This window comes from Monodon monoceros, unplaced genomic scaffold (genome assembly GCF_005190385.1).
Source record: "Monodon monoceros isolate NGI ecotype Baffin Bay Population unplaced genomic scaffold, NGI_Narwhal_1 Super_Scaffold_22, whole genome shotgun sequence".
In the NCBI taxonomy this organism is placed as follows: domain Eukaryota; kingdom Metazoa; phylum Chordata; class Mammalia; order Artiodactyla; family Monodontidae; genus Monodon; species Monodon monoceros.
The window spans coordinates 75,577,016-75,590,482 of NW_021703779.1; the positions used below are offsets into that span (position 1 = coordinate 75,577,016).

A 13,467-nucleotide genomic window follows, 5' to 3' on the forward strand; every position below is an offset into this window, starting at 1 on the left:
ACCTAGGTTGTTTCCATGTCCTGGTTATTGTAAATAGAGCTGCAATGAACATTGTGGTACATGACCCTTTTTGAATTATGATTTTCTCAGGGTATATGCCCATTAGTGGGATTGCTGGGTCATATGCTAGTTCTATTTTTAGTTTTTAAGGAACCTCCATACTGTTCTCCATAGTGGCTGTATCAATTTACGTTCCCACCAACAGTGCAGGAGGGTTCCCTTCTCTCCACACCCTCTCCAGCATTTAAAAATATGGAATGCTTCATGAATTTGCATGTCATCCTTGCACAGGGGTCAGGATAATCTTCTCTGTATCATTCCAATTTTAGTATATGTGCTGCCGAAGCAAGCACTGATTTTAAATAGAATGATGTAAAGCTTATTTCTGCCTCCTTTTATTTATACCTAGGTAACTTGATGAGTGTTTTGGATGAATTGGATGCATGACCTATAGAAAAGAAGAAAGAAAACCTCTTTTATTTTATAAGGTATTTTAAGAAACCTTATTGGTAGAGCAGTGATTGGGATTATAGCTATCCATTTTAGGGGCTAGGAGTGGGGAAATTTATTCCTCCCCTGTCTCTACGTTTCCATAAAGCTTAGCAGATGTCCCTGAGATAAGGAGTTAATTATTGGAGTTAAACACTCTTTCTTCAACTTTTACAGTGTCAGTGAAATAAAGGTCCCTTTGAATAATGTCACTGTACTTTTTGTAAATTCAGAGGTAAAGATAGAATCAATTATGTTTTACAAGAACCTTTTTATATGGTTTCACATGATAAATGTCTCACTGAATTTATGTAGTGAATGTATAATCATTTACTGCAACATAAAATCTATATAAACAATACATTTTCCTTTTTACATTGATTTCTATTTGTGTCAAAACTAAAACCAGTTCCAATCTACAGAAATAACCAAACCGCATGCTTTCTAACAAAAAGGATGAAGGAACCAAACATCATGGGTCCTAAATGTATGAAGCAAGCATTGACAGAATTGAAGGAAGAAATAGCTCTATAACAATAGGAGACTTCAATACTCCACTCTGTTTTTTAAAAAGTTTTGAAAAAACAGCTATATTAAGGTATTATTGACAAATAAAAATTGAGTGTATGTAAGGAGTAAAAGGCGATATTTTAAAATATGTATACATTGTGAAAAGGTTACCACAATTAAGCTAATTAACATATCCTATATTTACTATATATAATTTTTTATGTGTGGTAAGAACTTTTGAGATCTATTCTCTTAGCAAATTTCAAGTATTCAATGTCATTATAAACTATAGTCACCATAATGTATATTAGATCTCCAGAACTTATTCATCTTATAACTGAAATTTTGCACCCCTTGATCAATAACTTCATTTTTCCCCCACCCCTCAACATTTGGTAACCACCATTCTACTATCTGTTACTATGAGTTTGACTTTTTTTTTTTTGCTTCCACTTATAAATGAGATTCATGAGATATTTGTATTTCTGTTTCTGGCTTATCACTTAGCATACTGTCCACCAGGTTCTTCCATGTTGTCACAAATGGCAGAATTTCCTTCTTTATAAAGGCTGAGAAATATTCCAGTTTGTGTGTGTGTGTGTGTGTGTGTGTGTGTGTGCATGTATCATATTTTCTTTAGCCATTCATCTGTCAATGGGCACTTAGACTGTTTCCATATCTTGACTACTGTGAACAATACTGCAATGAGTGCAAGTAGTGCAGATATCTCATTGAGACATAGATTTTATTTTCTTTGAATATACAACCAGAAGTGGGAATTACTGGACCATATTATATTTCCAGTTTTAAGTTTTAAGGAGTCTCCTATTGTTTTCCATAATGCCTGTACAATTTACATTCCCACCAACAGTGTACAATGGTTCTCTTTTCTCCACATTATTTCCAACAAGAATTATCTTTTGGCATTTTATAATAGCTAACCTAACAGATGTGAAGTGACAAACTCATTGTGGTTTTGATTTTCATTTCCTTAATGATTAGTGATTTTGACCATCTTTTCATGCACATGCTGGCCATTTGTATGTCTTCTTTGGAAAAATGTTGATTCAGTTCTTCTCTCAAATTTTTAACTGAATTGTATGTGTTTTGTTTTGTTTTGGGGTTTTTTTTGCTAATGAGTGGTGTGGGTTACTTGTCAAATTTTAATATTCATCCCTTTCCAGATATATGATTTGCAAATATTTACTTCTATCCATAGTTGTTTTTTCATTTTTTTTTATTGTTTCCTTTGCTATCCAGAACTTTTTTGGATTGGTGTAGTCCTACTAGTTTATCTTTTATTGCCTGTGTTTTGCTGTCAAATCAAGAGAAAAAAATAACATTGCAAAGATCAATGTCAAAGAGATTTTCCTCTGTTTCCTTCTACAAGTTTCATGGTTTCATGTACTATGTTTAAGTCTTTAATCCATTTTTGAGTTGATTATTGTGCATGATGTAAGATAAAGGTCCAGATTCACTCTTTTGCATGTGGATATCCAGTTTTCTCAATGCAATTTATTAAAGAGCCTACCCTTTCTCCCTTGTGGATTATTGACACCCTTGTTGAAAATTAATTGACCATATATATGTGGGATTCTTTCTGGGATCCTTATTCCATTCCATTGATCTATGTGTTTGTTTTTATGCCAGTACCATAATGTTTGGATTACTCTAGCTTTGTAATACAGTTTGAAATCATGAAGTGTGATGGTTCCAGCTTTGCTTTTTCCCAAATTTGCTTTAGCTATTCGAGGTCTTCTGCGGTTCCATATGAATTTTAAGTTGTTTTTTTTTTTTTCTGTGAAAAATGCCATTGAAATTTGACAGTGACTGTATTGAATCTGTAGATCAGTTTTGGTAGAGTTGATATTTTTAAAATAATAATTCACCCAACTTATGAACATGGTATATCTTTCCATTTATTTGTGTCTCCTTCAATTTCTTTCATCAATATTTTATAGTTTTCAGTGTACAGATCTTTTGTCTCCTTTTTCAAGCTTGTTCTTTTTTATTCTTTTTTAAACATTTTTATAGGAGCATAATTGCCTTACAATGGTGTGTTAGTTTCTGCTTTACAACAAAGTGAATCAGCCATACACATACATATATCCCCATATCTCCTCCCTCTCGCATCTGCCTCCCTCTCACCCTCCCTATACCATGCCTCCAGCTGGTCACAAAGCACGGAGCTGATCTCCCTGTGCTATGCAACTGCTTCCCACTAGCTATCTATTTTACATTTGATAGAGTATATATGTCCATATATACACTGCAACTCTCTCACTTTGTCCCAGCTTACACTTCCCCCTCTCCGTGTCCTCAAGTCCATTCTCTAGTAGATTTGTGTCTTTATTCCCATCTTGCCCTGAAGTTGCTCATGACCTTTTTTTTTTTTTTTTAGATTCCATATATATGTGTTAGCATACAGTATTTGTTTTTCTCTTTCTGACTTACTTCACTCTGTATGACAGACTCTAGGTCCATACACCTCACTACAATACACTGTTGGTGGGAATGTAAATTGATACAGCCACTATGGAGAACAGTATGGAGGTTCCTTAAAAAAAACTAAAAATAGAACTACCATATGACCCAGCAATCCCACTACTAGCATATACCCTGAGAAATCCATAACTCAAAAAGAGTCATGTACCACAATGTTCCTTGCAACTCTATCTACAATAGCCAGTACATGGAAGCAATCTAAGTGTCCATCAACAGATGAATGGATAAAGAAGATGTGGTACATATATACAATGGAATATTACTCAGCCAAAAAAGAATTGAGTTATTTGTTTTATTATTTTTGGTGGTATTGTAAATGGGATTGTTTTCTTAATTACATTTCAGATAGTTTATTGCTAGTTTATAGAAATGGAAATGATATTGTAAATTGATTTTGTATCCTGTAATTTTATTGAATTCATTTACTAGTTTTAACAGTTTTTGATGGAAGGTTTTCTATATGTAAATTTATGTCATTTGGAAATAAAGACAATTTTGCTTCTTCTTTTCCAATTTGGATACATTTCATGCATTTTTCTTGACTAGATGATTTTTAGGGCTACCAGTACTATGTTGAATAGAAGTAGAATGGGTACACTTGTTTTGTTTCTTAGAGGAAAAGATTTCAGTTTTTCTCTGTTGAGTATGATGTTAGCTGTGGGTTTGATATAGACTGCATTTATTATGTTGAAGTACATTTTTTCTTTATCTACTGTTGACAGGTTTTAACATGAATGAATGCTGAATTTTGTCAAAAAAATTTTTGGATCTATTGGGATGATCATATAATTTTTATACTCTATTTTGTTAACATGGTGTATCACATTTATTGATTTTGCATACTGAACAACTCTTGCATCTCAAGGATGTATCCACTTGATCATGGCATATGATCCTTTTAATGTGCTATTGAATTTGGTTTTCTAATATTTTGTTGAGGAATTTTGCATCTATGTTTATAAGGGATATTGACTTGTAAATTTCTTTTCATGTAGTGTTTTTGTCTGGCTTTGGTATCAGAGAAATGCTGCCCTCATAAAATGATTTTGTCAGAGTTTGACAAGAATTGATGTTAGATCTTCTTTAAATATTTTGGTAGTCTCTTAGGATTCTTTGTAGTCCTGTGGGATCAGTTATAATGCCTTCTCTTTTATTTCTGGTTTTATTTATTTGAGTTCTCTTTTTTCCTTAATATAGTTAAAGATTTATCAATTGGGTTTATCTTTAAAAAAAAAAGCCATATTTATTTCTTTGACATTTTCTATTAATTTCCTAGTCTATATTTCATTTTATTTCTGCTCTAATTTTTATTATTTCCTTTCCTTTACTAACATTGGGCCTAATTTGTTTTTCTTCTTAAAAATTGTTGGGGATTATAGTTGGATTGTTTACTTTAAATATTTATTATTTTCTTAATGTAGGCATTTATAAGTGTAATTTTCCTTCTTAGAACTGCATCTCATAAGTTTTCCTCTCTTGTGCTTACATGGTTTTGCCTCAAGAATTTTTCTTTGTTTTAATTTTTGCTAACCCTTTTAAGGTATAATTTACAATGTTCTGTTAGTTTCAGGTGTACAGCAAAGTAGTGATTCATATATATATATATTTTTCATATTATTTTCCATTATAGGTCATTACAAGATAGTAAATATAGTTCCCTGTGCTATACAGTAGGTGATTTTTGCCCACTTATTTTATATGTAGTAGTGTGCATATGTTAATCCCAAACTCCCAATTTATCTCTCCCTTGCCACTATCCCCTTTGGCAACCATGAGCTTATTTTCTATGACTCTGAGTCTATTTCTGTTCTGTAAATAACTTCATTTACATCATTTTTTTAGATTCCACATATAAGTGATATCATATGATATTTGTGTGACTTACTTCACTTAATATGATAATCTCTAGGTCCATCCATGTTGCTGCAAATGGCATTATTTCATTCTCTTTTATGACTAATAATCCATTGTAAATATATATACCACATCTTCTTTACCAATTCATCTGTTAATGGACATTTAGGTTGCTTACATGGCTATTGTAAACAGTGCTACTATGAAAACTGGGGTGCATGTATTTTTTTGAATTAGAGTTTTCTCCCGATATATGCCCAGGAGTGGGACTGCAGGATTGTATACTAACTCTATTCTTAGTTTTTTAAGAAACTTCCATATTGTTCTCCATAGTGGCTGCACCAATTTAGCAACACTGTAGGAGGGCTCCTTATTCTCCACACCCTCCCCACACCCTCCCCAGCATTTATAATTTGTAGACAGTTTAATGATGGCCATTCTGACTGGTGTGAAGTGATATCTCATGGTAGTTTTGATTTGCAGTTCTCTAATAATTAGCAATATTGAGCATCTTTTTAAGTGCCTGTTGGCCATTTGTATGTCTTCTTTGGAGAAATGTTTATTTAGATCTTCTGACCTTTTTTTTTTTTTTTTTTTTTTTTTTTTCTTTTGATGTGCAGTTCTTGGGCCTCTCACTGTTTTGGCCTCCTGTAGTGGAGCACAGGCTCCAGACGTGCAGGCTCAGTAGCCATGGCTCACGAGCCCAGCCACTCCACGGCATGTGGGATTTTCCCATACCGGGGCACGAACCCGTGTCCCCTGCATTGGCAGGTGGACTCTCAACCACTGCCCCACCAGGGAAGCCCAGGATCATCTGGCCATTTTTTGATTGGGTCATTTGATTTGTTTGATATTAAGCCATATGTGCAGTTTGTATATTTTAGAAATTAATCCCTTGCCAGTAGCATCATTTGGAACTATTTTCTCCCAGTCAGTATGTTGTCTTTTCATTTTGTTTATGGTTTCCTCTGCTGTGCAAAAGCTTTTAGATTTAATTATACCTCATTTGTTTATTTTTGTTTTTATTTCCATTACACTAGGAGACAGATTCAAAAAAAAATATTTATGCAGTTTATGTCAAAGAGTGTTCTGCTTATATTTTCCTCTAGGAGTTTTATAGTATCTGGTCTCACTTTGAGGTCTTTAATCCATTTGACTTTATTTTTGTATATGGTGTTGGGGAATGTTCTAATTTCATTCTTTCACATGTAGCAGTCCAGTATTCCCAGCACCATTTATTGAAGAGACTGTGTTTTCTCCACTGTATATTCTTGCCTCCTTTTTCATAGATTAATTTACCATAAATGTGTGAGTTTATTTCTGGGGTTTCTATCTTGTTCTGTTGACCTATATGTCTGTTATTGTGCAACTGCCATAATATTTTGATTAATGTAGCTTTGAAGTATAGTCTGAAGTCAGGGAGCCTGATTCCTCCAGCTCTGTTCTTCTTCCTCAAGATTATTTCAGCTATTCAGGGTCTTTTGTGTTTCCATACAAATTTTATAATTTTTTGTTCTAGATTTGTGAAAAATGTCATTGGTAATTTGATAGGGATTGCATTAAATCTGTAGATTGCTTTGGATAGTATGTTCATTTTATTAATATTGATTCTTCCAATACAAGAACATGGTATATCTTTACATCTGTTTGTGTTGTCTTCAATTACTTTCACCAGCATCTTATAATTTTCAGAGTACATGTCTTTTGCCTCCTTAGGTAGGTTTATTCCTAGTATTTCATTCGTTTTGATGTGATGGTAAATGGAATTGTTTTCTTAATTTCTCTTTCTGATATTTCATTTGTAGTGTATAGAAATGTAACAGATTTCTGTATATTAATTTTGTATCCTGCAACTTTAACAAACTCATTGATGAGTTCTAGTAGTTTCCTGGTAGCATCCTTAGGATTTCCTATCTGTAGCATCATGCCATCTGCAAACAGTGACAGTTTTACTTCTTCTTTTCAAATTTGGATTCCTTTTATTTCATTTTCTTCTCTGATTGTTATGGCTGAGACTTCCAAAACTATGTTGAATAAAATTGGTGAGAGTGGGGGTCCTTGTCTTGTTCCTGATCTTAGAGGAAATGATTTCAGCTTTTCACCATTGAGTATGATGTTAGCTGTGCCTTTATTATGTTGAGGTATGTTCCCTCTATGCCCACTTTCTGAAGAGTTTTTATCATAAATATTGGAACAGAAATAGATGAGGTAGAGATGAAGGAAACAACAAAAAAATCAATGAAACTAAAAGCTGGTTCTTTGAAGAGTTAAATTAATAAATCTTTAGCCAGATTCATCAAGAAAAAAAAGGGTGAGGGCCCAAGTCAGTAAAATTATAAATAAAAAAGGAGAAGTTACAATTGACACCACAGACAAAGTTCCATAAGAAACTATTATGAGCAATCATATGGCAGTAAAATGGACAACCTGGAAGAAATGGATTAATCCTTAGAAAGTTACAATCTCCCAAGACTGAACCAGGAATAAATAGAAAATTTGAATAGACCAATAATCAGTACTGAAATTGGATCAGTAATTTAAAAATTGTCAACAAAGTTCAAGACCAGATGGCTTCTCAGGTGATTTCTGTCAATCATTTAGAGAAGAGTAAAGACCTATCCTTCTGAAAATATTACCAAAAATTGCCAAGGGAGCAACACTGCCAAACTTATTCTATGAGTCTACCATCACCCTGATACCAAAACCAGACAAATATATCACAATAAAGAAAATTATAGGCCAATATCACTGATGAACATAGTTGCAAAAACCCTCAACAATACTAGCAAATCGAATCCAACAATACATTAAAAGGATCATACACTACAGTCAAATGAGATTTATTCCAGGGATTTTCCAATATCCGCACATCAATCAATGTCATACACCACATTAACAAATTGAGAAATAACCATATGATCATCTCAATAGATGCAGAAAAAGCTTTTGGCAAAATTCAACATCCATTTATGATAAAAACTCTTCAAGATGTTTTTTTGAATTCCCTTTTTGTTTCTTCTTTCACCTATTGTTTGTTCAGAAGCATGTTCTTTGAGCTCCATGTATTTATGAATCTTCTATTTTTCTCCTATTATTGATTTCTAGTTACATACCATTGTAGTTGGAATAGATGCTTGAGATAATTTCAATCTTCTTAAACTTGCTAAGACTTTTTTGTGAACTGTCATATGATCTGTTCTGGAGAATATTCCATGTTCACTGAAAAAAATGTGTTTTCTTATGCTACTGGGTAGAATCTTCTGTATATGTCTGTTAGGTCCATTAGATCTATGGAATAGTTCAAGTCCAATGTTTTCTTTTTGATTTTATTCTGGATGATCTATCAATTGTTGAAAGTGGGGTATTGTAGTCCTATATATTATTGTATTGCTTTCTATTTCTCCCTTCAGATATGTTAATACTGCTTTATATATTTAGGTGCTCTGATTTGGGGTTCATGTATATTTACAGTTATTATTTATTCTTGGTAAATTGACCATTTTATTATCACGTAATAACATTCTATGTGTCCTGCTACAGCTTTGACTTAAAGTCTAGTTTGTCTGATATAAGTATACCTACCCAGTTCCCTTTTGGTTTCCAGTTGCATGGAACATCATTTTCTATCCCTTCACTTTCATTCTTTCTGTATTGTTAAAGCTGAAGTGAGTCACTTGTAGACAGCATGTAGTTGTTTTTTTTTAAATATATTCGGCCATTCTGTGCTTTGACTGGATAATTGAATTATTGATGCATTTATTGCTATAATTTGTTTATGGTTACCATGAGGCTTAAATAAAACATCTTATGATTATAACAGTTTATTTTTAGTTAATAAACACTTAATTTTGGTTGCATAATGTCTGGACAGTTTTAATCCTCCCCCCCACATTTCATGTTTTTGATGTTACAATTTACATTTTCTGGTTGTATATCCATTAACAAATTATTGAAGTTATAGGTTTCTTAAGATACTTTTCTCCTTTATATTTTTACTTGAGTTATAAGTGATTTACATACTATTACAATATTGGAGTAGTCTAAATTTGACCATATATTTACATTTATGAGTGAGTTTTTTTTCTTTCATATATTTTCATGTTACTAATTAGCATCTTTTCATTTCAACTCGAACTCCCTTTAACATTTCTTGTAAGGCAGGTCTAATGATGATGAACTTCTTCAGCTTTTGTTTGTTTGGAAATGTTTCTATTTATCCTTCAATTCTGAAAGACTGCTTTACAGGAATATATAACATATTTCTGCTGTGCAGTTTTTTTCATTTCACACTTTGAATGTATTATTCCACTCTCTCTTAGCCTACAAAGTTTCTGCTGAAAAATCTATGGATAGCCTTATGGAAGGTGGTAGGGAGGTTGTCCCTTGCATGTGATAACTCTCTTTTCTCTTGCTGCTTTTAAAATCATTTTTTGCTTTTTGACAGTTTGATTATAATGTCTTGGTGAAGTTTTCTTTGGGTTGAACCTCATTGAGGACCTTTGAGTTTCATATACCTGGATATTCAAATCTCTTCACATATTCAGGAAGTTTTGAACCACTATTTTTTAAATAAACTTTCTGCTTCCTTCCTCTCACTCTTCTCCTTCTTGGACTCCTATAATGCAATTATAGGCTTTCTTTATGGTTTTTTATAAATTCTATAGGCTTTTTTCAATCCAATTCATTCTTTTTACCTTTTTTATCCCTTGGATAATTTCAAATGACCTATCTTCAAGTTTTCTTATTCCTTCTTTTGGTTCATTAAGTCTGCTGTTGAAGCTCTTTCTGCATTTGTAATTCAATCATTGTTTTCTTCAGCTTTAATATTTCTACTTGGTTCTTTGCAATATTTTCTACCTCCATACTGAACTTGTCATTTTCTTCTTTTAATATTTTCCTGGTTTCATCAAAGTGTTTTTCTGTGTTTTCCTGGACTCACTGAGCTTCTTTAGAACCATTATTTTAAATTATTTTTCACTAATTAGAGGATCTCCACTTCTTTGAGGTTGATTACTGGAAGTTTATTGTGTTTCTTTGGTGATGTCATGTTTCTTTGAAGCTTCATGATTCCTGTAAGCTTGCATGGGTGTCTCCACATTTAAAGAAGCCATTTCCTCTTCCAGACTTTAGATTGACTTTAGTAAGGACAAATTCTCACTTATTTGTAGGGATAAATATTAGCATGCTGTGGCCCTGGGTCTAGTGGCACAGGTAATCAAGTGCAGTTTGTGTAGTGGCTCTGGATCTGGGAGTCATAGTTTCTTGCGGGCTTAAGTAGTTAGGGTCTGCATGACAACATAATGTAGGGGATCTGCAATTGCAACAGCTGTTGAGGTCTTCAGCAGTGCTTTCAGGTCCAGTGCAAGGAACCAGTACAATTTTCAGTCATAGCTGGGACCAGCAGTGTGCACTTGAGTAGCTTTGAGATCCAGTTGTAGGCACATGTGTGGCCACAGGGGCTGGTTGCAGTCACACTCATAGTGGTGAGAACCATGGTCAGCATCAGGGGTCAGAGACAACTGCAGGTGCATATGCAGCTACCGGAAATGGAACAGGCAACATGCATTCACACAGCTGTAGGGATGTTCACAAGACAGTGAAGGCCAGTGACCTGGGTCATGACAGCTGTGGGTACATGTGCAGCTATGGAGGCTGGGGCTGGCAGTGTGCACACCATAGCTTCAGGGGTCAGCTGTGGTTGTATGTTTGGCAGTGGAGGCTGGCAATGGAAGTTGCAGCTGGCTGCATGCATGAGCTCATCTGTGGGTGCTGGATCAGAGGCATGTACAGGTGTGGCCACAAGGGTTAGCTTTGTGCTTGCACACTGCAGTGGAAGACAGCCTTATGTGTGCAGAGCTGCAAGGGTCAGGGCTGGTGGCACATACATGTGTATCTATGGGGGGTGGGGTCAGTAGCATGCATGAACATAGCTGCAAGGGCCTAGGCCAGCTGTAAGCATGTAAGTGATAGCTGTAGTGGGTCCTGGGGCTGGACAGTCTGTGGCAGTGTTAGCCAGGGTGGCTCTGGAGGGTTTGGGGGCAGTGAGGCACTTGAGAGGGTGATGTTTGTAAAGACAAAAACCTGTTGGGCCCTCAGTGGAGAAAGCTGCAGTGTGTCCATGGTGGCTGTACTGGTTGTTGTTTTCCTCAGTGGTGAATGCTGTTGGGGTCCTGTGAAGAACAGGACACTGGGGTCTGTAATGGCAAACCCTGTGGGATCCCTAGTGGTGAATGCTGTTGGGAGAATGTCCACAGTGCAAAAGGCTGCTGTGGTCTGCTCCAGAGCAGGACACTTGGGAACTATGTTTATTCTTACTGTGTGTCTGACACTGACCTTCTTTGTTCTTATCTCCAGATGTCTCAGCTCTGCAGGTATCCCCAGAGACCTGGGTGAGGTAAAACTGAAGTGGATTCCTTCATGCAGTGCCCTGAAAGGCTGAAGAAGCTGGTCACTCACCCTGATCTGCCTTTCCCTGCAAGGAGAACTGTCAGACTAAGAAATGTCCTCTTGGTGCTGAACAGTGTCAGTGTGTATGTGTGTGTGTGTGTGTGTGTGTGTGTGTGTGTGTGAGGTGATGTAAGGAAAAACAAAACTAATCTCGGTATAATTTTTCTATGGTTATTCTCAGGTTTTTTGCTCCACAGTGTGGTTGTAGTTTCTTAAGTGGACTCCTGACATCTCTAAGAGCTATTTTCCACTGTGAATAGATATCTAATTATTGTTTTATTGGACGTGATGCAGGTTGGTATCTCCTTATCTGCTATCTTGCTGACATCCTGTCCCCACTTTCAATAATGAATAGAAAAACAAGATAGAAGATCAATAAAGAAATACAGAAATTGAATAACACTATAGACCAACTGAACTTCAAAGACATATAAAAAGACTCCACCCAGCAATGGCAGAATACTTATTTTATTCACTTGCACATGGAACAGGCTCTGGAATACATATATTAATTTATGAAAAAGTCTTGATAAAGTGAAAAGAACTGGAATAATAGAAAGTATCTTTTTTAATCAAGGTGAAATGAAAATAGAAATAAGTAGCAGAAGAAAAACTGGAATATTCACAAATATGTAAAAATAAACAACAAACTCGTAATAAGTCAAAGAGTTAAACACAAGAAAAAAAAATTAAACTTGAGACAAATGAAAAAGAAAACACAATATACCAAAACATATGGGATGCAGCAAAAACAGTGTTGAAAGTAATGTATAGCAGTAAATGCTTATATTAAAAAAAAAAAAGCAAAATCTTGGAGGAGATCAAGATGGCAGAGTAGGATTACTCTGAACTCACCTCCCCCTTCAAACACATCAAAAATACACATACATGTGGAACAATTCTGACTGGAAACAAACGGGAGACTGGCAGAAGGACTCATCTACAACCAAGAACAAGAAAAAAAAAGTAATGAAACAGAGGTAAATAATTTACCAGAAAAAGAGTTCAAAACATTAGTAATAAAAATGCTAATTGAATTAGGGAAGAATAGATGAACACAGTGAGAATTTTCACAAGGAACTAGAATATATGAAAAAGGGCCAGTCAGAGCTGAAGAATAAAATAACTGAAATGAAAAACACACTAGAAAGAATTAAGAGCAGAATAAGGGATACAGAAGAAGACTTAAGTGATCTGGAAGATAAAATAATGGTAATCACCCAATCAGAACAACAAAAAAGTAAATTAAAAAATTTAAGTGAGGACAGTTTAAGGGGCACCTGAGAAAACATCAGGTGTACTAATATGCACAATTAGGGGTCCCAAAAGGAGAAGAGTGAGAGAAACGGGTCGAAAATGTATTTGAGGAAATTATGGCTGAAAACTACCCAAACCTGAAGAAGAAACAGATATACAGATATCTGCTGAACCCAAAGAGACTCACAAGGCATATCATAATTAAAATGGCAAAAGTTAAAGAAAAAGAGAGAATTCTAAAGGCAGCAAAGGAAAAAAACAGGAGTTGTATACAACAGAATCCCCATAAGGTTACCAGCCATTTTATTTGCAGAAACATTACAGGAGAGAAGGGAATGACATGATACATTTAAAGTGCTGAAAGAGAAAATCTAAGAATCTAGGATATTCTACCCAGCAAAGTTA

General features: G+C 34.8%; 1 non-coding gene across 1 annotated transcript; it reads right to left on the minus strand.

Moving 5' to 3' along the window:
• Positions 1-246: 246 nt before the first annotated feature.
• Positions 247-353, minus strand: LOC114906696. The gene has a single exon (XR_003796511.1). It is a non-coding gene; the product is annotated as a U6 spliceosomal RNA (small nuclear RNA).
• Between the last annotated feature and the right edge of the window lie 13,114 nt (positions 354-13,467).